Here is a 7,500-nt window from a genome sequence, read left to right as displayed (position 1 = left end):
GTTTAACCGCTGCTGACGTCAACAGGTCACACAATTAATGACGTAGTGTCACAGACGAATATCGCGCTGGATTCACACGTCGAAGATCAGAGCGAGCATGCACGAGGCTGAAATAATTGCAATGGCACGAAATGTCTGATGAATGGCTCGTTTTAAGGTTTTCTCTAATAGTGCGCCATTGTGTGCTTCGAGCTGTAAAGCGTACGTCACAACCGAGTTTTTATGAAAACTGTCAAAAATGTGACGTAAAAAAAATTGTCTAAACAGTGTGACCCTCAATAGATTTACTGTAAACTGTGTGAACCTAAAAAGAGTTAGTGCAAACTGTGTGAACAAAAAAAGAGATATTGTAAAAAGAGTTATTGTAAAAAGAGTGAACCTCAAAAGATTTAGAGTAAACTATGTGAAACTAAAAAAAGTTATTGTAAAAAGAGTGAACCTCAAAAGATTTGGTGTAAACTGTGTGAGCCTTAATATAATAATGGTGTAAACTGTATGAACCTCAATAAAATTAGTGTAAACTGAGTGAACCTCAAAAGATTTAGAGTAAACTGTATGAACCTCAAAAGATTTAGAGTAAACTGTATGAACCTCAAAAGATTTAGAGTAAACTGTATGAACCTCAAAAGATTTAGAGTAAACTGTATGAACCTCAAAAGATTTAGAGTAAACTGTATGAACCTCAATAGATTTAGAGTAAACTGTATGAACCTCAACAGATTTAGTGTAAACTGAGTTAATCTCAATAGATTTGGTGTAAATTGAGTGAACCTCGATAGATATGTTGTAAACTGAGTGAACCTCAATAGATTTGGTGTAAACTGAGTGAACCTCAATAGATTTGGTGTAAACTGAGTTAACCTCAATAGATTTGGTGTAAATTGAGTGAACCTCATTATATTTGGTGTCAACTGTGTGAACCTCAATAGATTTGGTGTAAACTCAGTGAACCTCAATAGATATGTTGTAAACTGTGTGAACCAAGTTATTTTCATTCCTCTTTGTTTCTCTACTTCTCCACTATACTTTACTTCCCATGACACATTGTATCTTCCCACACTCATTTAGAGCTACTTCTCTACTCTACTTTTGCACTTCCCATACGACTTATTGGTTCTGCAACTGTCCTCCACGCCACCTCCATCCCCCTCTTTTCCAATCTACTTTTCTACTTCTCATGACACATTCACTCTGAATTGTATGATTCAAGCCATTTCCCATTCTATTTTCTCTCTACTTTTCTAATCTGTGACACATTCGATTTGCATTGTATCTCCAACGCCATTTTCCATCATCTCTTTCGCTACCTCTCTACTCTACATTTCTACTCCCCACGACACATTCGATTTGCATTGCATCCTCCGAGCCATTTCTCATTCCTTTGTACTCTGTACTGTTGTGCTCTGCCTTTCTACTTCCCACGACACATTCGATTTGCATTGTATTCCCCAAAGCTATATTCCCCACCCTTTTCTCTCTTCTTATCTACTCTAAATGTATACTGCCCATATCACACATTAGCTAGCTCTGTGTTGTCTCCTCCAAGCTATTTCTCGCCATCTTTTCTCTCTACTTCTCTACTCTACTTGTCTACTTCCAATGACACCTTCGCTCTGCATTGTATCCTCCGAGCCAATTTCCTCCCACTTTTTTCTCAATACTTTTTTCGTGGACGGAGAATTACTTCCCGTCTGCGCACCCCTACTAAAAAAAAGGAGCTCATAAGAATTGCCAATCAATGACAAAAACGGTTTTCAGGTCAGGCGATAAAAAGGAGAAGGGAAAGAAACAGTGGTTAGACGAACAATCAAAAATGCATCAGCTGATGATGACGTGACGTGGGGTCTCCATTTTGTCCTGAAGTTTAAAGCCAGAAAAGGCGTGTTAACCCTGCCAAGAAAACAACACAAAACAACAAGCCACCCTTTTAGGACAAAACAGCCAATTGACGTCAACGTCTCGGAGAGGCATGCCCGCTAATGGAACCGCAGATAAGAGTATCGATAAAATCAATGGGATCTATACTTTGCAGACCTTCCTGGAGATTATAAAAGCTTCAGTCGGAATGAATTTGAAGAGGAATTCAGCATCGATGAAACCGGAAAGAGCGTGAATGCCACTTCCGTGATGCCGGTGTCACGAACTAAAACCTCTGCTGAACAATCCTTCTAATTGCGGTCAATGCGCATGCGCCAATCTTGGACTTTGACACTTTGACCGAACGAACCATGGGTTAGGGTTAGGATTAGGGTTGGATTTAAAAAAAATGCGACCCTTTGACCGAACGAACCATGGGTTAGGGTAGGGGTTTGGGTTAGGGTTAGGTTGTTCACGACCTGATTAATCTTCCCATGTTAGCGCATGCGCATTGACCGCAATGAGAAGAATTGTTCAGGCAGAGTTTTCAGTTCGTGACACCGGACTCCACAATCGACGCCAACAGTGAAGATACCAAGAGTAAAGGAATTCACGAGTGTGTGTGAGTGTGGGTGAGTGAGAGTGTATGTGTTTGTGCGCGCGCGCGCGCGTGTGTGTGTGTATATGTGTGTGTGTGTGTGTGTGTGTGTGTGTGTGTGTGCGTGTGCGTGTGTATATGTGCGTGTGTGTGTGCGTGTGTGTGTGTGTGTGTGTGTGTGTGTGTCTGTGTGTGTGTGTGTGTGTGTGTGTGAGTCCGCATTACTTGAAAAGATGATGATGATGATGATGATGATGATGATGATGATGATGATGATGATGATGATGATGATGATGATGACGATGACGATGACGATGATGATGATGATCCAATACAAAAGTTAACGTTAACTACTTAAAGACTACGTTGAATACTAAAGATATAAGAAACTCTCCCGCTTTTCGAGACTACTCGTCACGCATGCGTTTACATAATCGCATTGTATTGCGGGATTATCATTACAGATGAACGATGTCAGCGTAGGCGAATGTTCCCTAACAACCCATTCATGACAAATCTCGCAAAAGTTCTAATTCTAGACATAAATCACCGCCTGTTAGCCAATCCATCGTTCGTCCACCTTCTGTTGGTCATTACAGTGTTCTAGATGAAAGAACGTGTAACAAAGACATGTACGTGTACGTGTCGATATTGCGTCACCCGTGACTCACTTTGTTCTCCAATGTTCCAAATGCGTACGTTGTTTTGCTCCCACCAAGACTGCAGATCTTGGCAAACGCGTGACGTAAAAACTAGAGTTGATGACGTTTCCCGATGTTACGAAGCGGTTTACTCGTATTTGTGGTAATGTGTATTGTTGTAAATAGAATAGACTATAGCGATGGTCAGACATTGGAAAGGGCTATAGGCTGCATACCGTCGCGTTGACCGCAGTTGAACCTTGTGTAACTGACAAGGTTTTTCACGTGCAAGTAATGCAGACGACAGCTCACTGGCAATGTCATAGCAAGAACGACTTTGTAAAATCAGTCGCCGTCAAGGAGCCAAGCTCGACTCATGTTTTTCGTAACACGTTAGCAGACGGGCTCCTGTTTTAGGTATCTGACTGAAGAAGGATGAAGACTGACGAACTTTCCCTATCAGTCTACGTGATATCTTCCATTTTCATATTCATGCCAGGCCGGCGACTGTACTAAATGTTGGCTTTACACTCTTTTGAGGTATGTTTGAAACCGGTTATATTTTCATGTCATGTTGTCGTATGTGAGAAGAGTGACTGTTTCTGTGTTTAACGTTATTGTGTAGGCCTAAGATATTGTGCTACACTGCTTAAACATGTGAGGGTTTTACGTAACGTTTTCTTGGATTTAGAAAACAGGAATTAACGTGTAAATAATTATATTGGCTCATGCAGCTTAATATGTTGGACGAGTGAGTATTTTTTATTGTGCGAGTGAAAGAAACTAAAAACAAGTTGATTTATGGACTATAAACTTTACAGTGTTCCAACTGGGGGGTTTTCATCGCCGGAGGCTGAACTGAACCAGTCAACTGCGGCTTGTGGACATGACCATGGCATGGAGAGCTGGCAGGGTTCTACAGTTAGCCGCCGAGACGAACTGGAAGGATCAAGGACTACGTCAAGCAATGGTTGCGGTGTCGTGAGGACTGGTGCACCCTTGTCAGTCGTCTGAAGGACTTACAGCCATACCAACATCTTGAAAGCCGAAAGATGGCAGTAGGGTAACGTACAGTAGAATACCTATTCGTCTTACCTGTTAAGCTGCTTTGTTTGAGCCAAAAGGTGTCTGCGTCTTGGACTGTAGAGTTTCTTGCGGTGTTGTCGGCCTAGAGTACTGGTCGAAGCCCGGAAATGATTTTGTGATGTAAAAAGCTTTGTAAACAATAATAATTAGTCTTGGCAGTGTCAAGATCCATTTAACACCAGGTTTTTGCGTGTGTGAGTGCGTGTGCGCTTGTGCCTTGTAAGCTACGGTAGCGGACAACTATTCAGATTACATTCAAGTCTGTAAACAAATACTAAATTTATAGAGTTGTGTAGAGGCATTTATGATTGTCTAAAAACCGGGCTATACCACTCCATAACATCTGGCGCCCAATAGTGTTTGTTTGTTTGACCCTTTAGCAGTATTGTTTTCTATCTCAAGGCACGTGCGCTTACACGGGTGTGAATGATTGTTTTGTTTGTCCTGTTTGTCCAGTAACATTTTCAGATTTGATTTGATTTTTGATTTGATGTGTTGACTGGCATATTCTTGCAAGGCCAAGGTCTCACACGAGTTTCATTCATGATAATTTTTTTAAACAGCTTCTGAACATAACCCCAGTGTATAATTCTTTTGACTTTTTGGATAATCTCTGATCGAGATTCAGAAAATTTCATCGTTTTTTCAACAATTCATTTTCTTTTGAGGAAAGGGGGTGATGTTACGAAGCGGTTTACTCGTATTTGTGGTAATGTGTATTGTTGTAAATAGAATAGACTATAGCGATGGTCAGACATTGGAAAGGGCTATAGGCTGCATACCGTCGCGTTGACCGCAGTTGAACCTTGTGTAACTGACAAGGTTTTTCACGTGCAAGTAATGCAGACGACAGCTCACTGGCAATGTCATAGCAAGAACGACTTTGTAAAATCAGTCGCCGTCAAGGAGCCAAGCTCGACTCATGTTTTTCGTAACACGTTAGCAGACGGGCTCCTGTTTTAGGTATCTGACTGAAGAAGGATGAAGACTGACGAACTTTCCCTATCAGTCTACGTGATATCTTCCATTTTCATATTCATGCCAGGCCGGCGACTGTACTAAATGTTGGCTTTACACTCTTTTGAGGTATGTTTGAAACCGGTTATATTTTCATGTCATGTTGTCGTATGTGAGAAGAGTGACTGTTTCTGTGTTTAACGTTATTGTGTAGGCCTAAGCTATTGTGCTACACTGCTTAAACATGTGAGGGTTTTACGTAACGTTTTCTTGGATTTAGAAAACAGGAATTAACGTGTAAATAATTATATTGGCTCATGCAGCTTAATATGTTGGACGAGTGAGTATTTTTTATTGTGCGAGTGAAAGAAACTAAAGACAAGTTGACTTATGGACTATAAACTTTACAGTGTTCCAACTGGGGGGTTTTCATCGCCGGAGGCTGAACTGAACCAGTCAACTGCGGCTTGTGGACATGACCATGGCATGGAGAGCTGGCAGGGTTCTACAGTTAGCCGCCGAGACGAACTGGAAGGATCAAGGACTACGTCAAGCAATGGTTGCGGTGTCGTGAGGACTGGTGCACCCTTGTCAGTCGTCTGAAGGACTTACAGCCATACCAACATCTTGAAAGCCGAAAGATGGCAGTAGGGTAACGTACAGTAGAATACCTATTCGTCTTACCTGTTAAGCTGCTTTGTTTGAGCCAAAAGGTGTCTGCGTCTTGGACTGTAGAGTTTCTTGCGGTGTTGTCGGCCTAGAGTACTGGTCGAAGCCCGGAAATGATTTTGTGATGTAAAAAGCTTTGTAAACAATAATAATTAGTCTTGGCAGTGTCAAGATCCATTTAACACCAGGTTTTTGCGTGTGTGAGTGCGTGTGCGCTTGTGCCTTGTAAGCTACGGTAGCGGACAACTATTCAGATTACATTCAAGTCTGTAAACAAATACTAAATTTATAGAGTTGTGTAGAGGCATTTATGATTGTCTAAAAACCGGGCTATACCACTCCATAACACCCGTACACGTTCCCGTACACGTCCTGAAAAAGTGCTGATCTAGATCTTGCTATTATATGGGACAGCGCTTGTGCCCGACATGTGGGGAAAGCAAAGCCATTGGTTTTATTTGACCACAATGGTTGTCGTTGTTTGTGCCATGCATAATTAACGGTAATAGACGGGTAAGAGCAGATTAAAGCCGGTTGTTTAATTACCGTGTTGGGTTATTCATGGTGACCATTAAAGGCACACTTCTTTTCATGAAAACAGTTCAGCAGTCACGAGTGTGTCAACCGCTTTAGATCTGACCAGGTTTTTACATATGGGGATAAGACCAAGACTAACCCTCAATTTGGTCACATTTCAACCAAATCAACAACTTTAACTACATCCTGAGCAGAGTCAATTTCTTTTTTTGGTGAACTATTTTTGTTTAAAGCCAGTAGTGGATTTGATCATTTGTTTCATAAAAAGTTCCCACTCTGCATAGAGAGCAGCCAGGATGGTGATAGTTGGTATGCGTCCAAGTGGAGGGGTGTTCTTATCACACGTAAGCCCGACGAGATCTAAGATGGTGATGACCGCAACACGGTTGGCCTAGTGGTAAGGCGTCCGCCCCGTGATCGGGAGGTCGTGGGTTCGAACCCCGGCCGGGTCATACCTAAGACTTTAAAATTGACAATCTAGTGGCTGCTCCGCCTGGCGTCTGGCATTATGGGGTTAGTGCTAGAACTGGTTGGTCCGGTGTCAGAATAATGTGACTGGGTGAGACATAAAGCCTGTGCTGCGACTTCTGTCTTGTGTGTGGCGCACGTTAAATGTCAAAAGCAGCACCGCCCTGATATCACCCTTCGTGGTGGACTGGGCGTTTAGCAATCAAACAAATTTAAGATGGTGACCCTAACTATGTTCAGGGGAAGGGGGGTGATTTCAAGAAGTCGATGTTTCAGGGGATGTTTCAAAGTACGGGAAGAGGTAATTCCAGTGGTTGACAACAAAACAACAAAAACACAACGACAACAACATCTAAATATGGTAATACATAACCAATACTATCACAAAATAACTGTTTTTTATTCTCCCTCCAATCCCTATAAACTTACAAACAGAGAAAACAAAGCCAAGAAAAAGTTTCCCAATGACCGACATTTGACAGATACTGAAATTACTAAAGGCGTAAGCATAAAGCTATGGCAACCATGAATCTATTCAGTTTTAAATGCGGATTTTACCTTTTCGCTTGTTAGTCAGCTTAAGAAGATCATAAAACTCTGACGCAATGGCAAAATGCCAAGCTGCGGTTTTGGTATTAACTGATGTCAAATTTGACAGATGGTACGAGCACATTGGTGAGGACCTAA

The 7,500-nt window shown here is 41.8% G+C and overlaps 1 long non-coding RNA gene across 1 annotated transcript; it reads left to right on the top strand.

Moving 5' to 3' along the window:
- The first annotated feature begins 3,231 nt into the window (after positions 1 to 3,231).
- On the top strand, positions 3,232 to 5,990 carry LOC138973096 (uncharacterized). The gene is made up of 2 exons (XR_011457885.1): positions 3,232 to 3,636; positions 3,918 to 5,990. It is a non-coding gene; the product is annotated as an uncharacterized lncRNA (long non-coding RNA).
- Positions 5,991 to 7,500: the final 1,510 nt, after the last annotated feature.

The sequence above is a fragment of the Littorina saxatilis genome, linkage group LG8, assembly GCF_037325665.1.
Source record: "Littorina saxatilis isolate snail1 linkage group LG8, US_GU_Lsax_2.0, whole genome shotgun sequence".
NCBI lineage: Eukaryota > Metazoa > Mollusca > Gastropoda > Littorinimorpha > Littorinidae > Littorina > Littorina saxatilis.
This window is presented reverse-complemented; position numbering and strand designations above follow the sequence as displayed.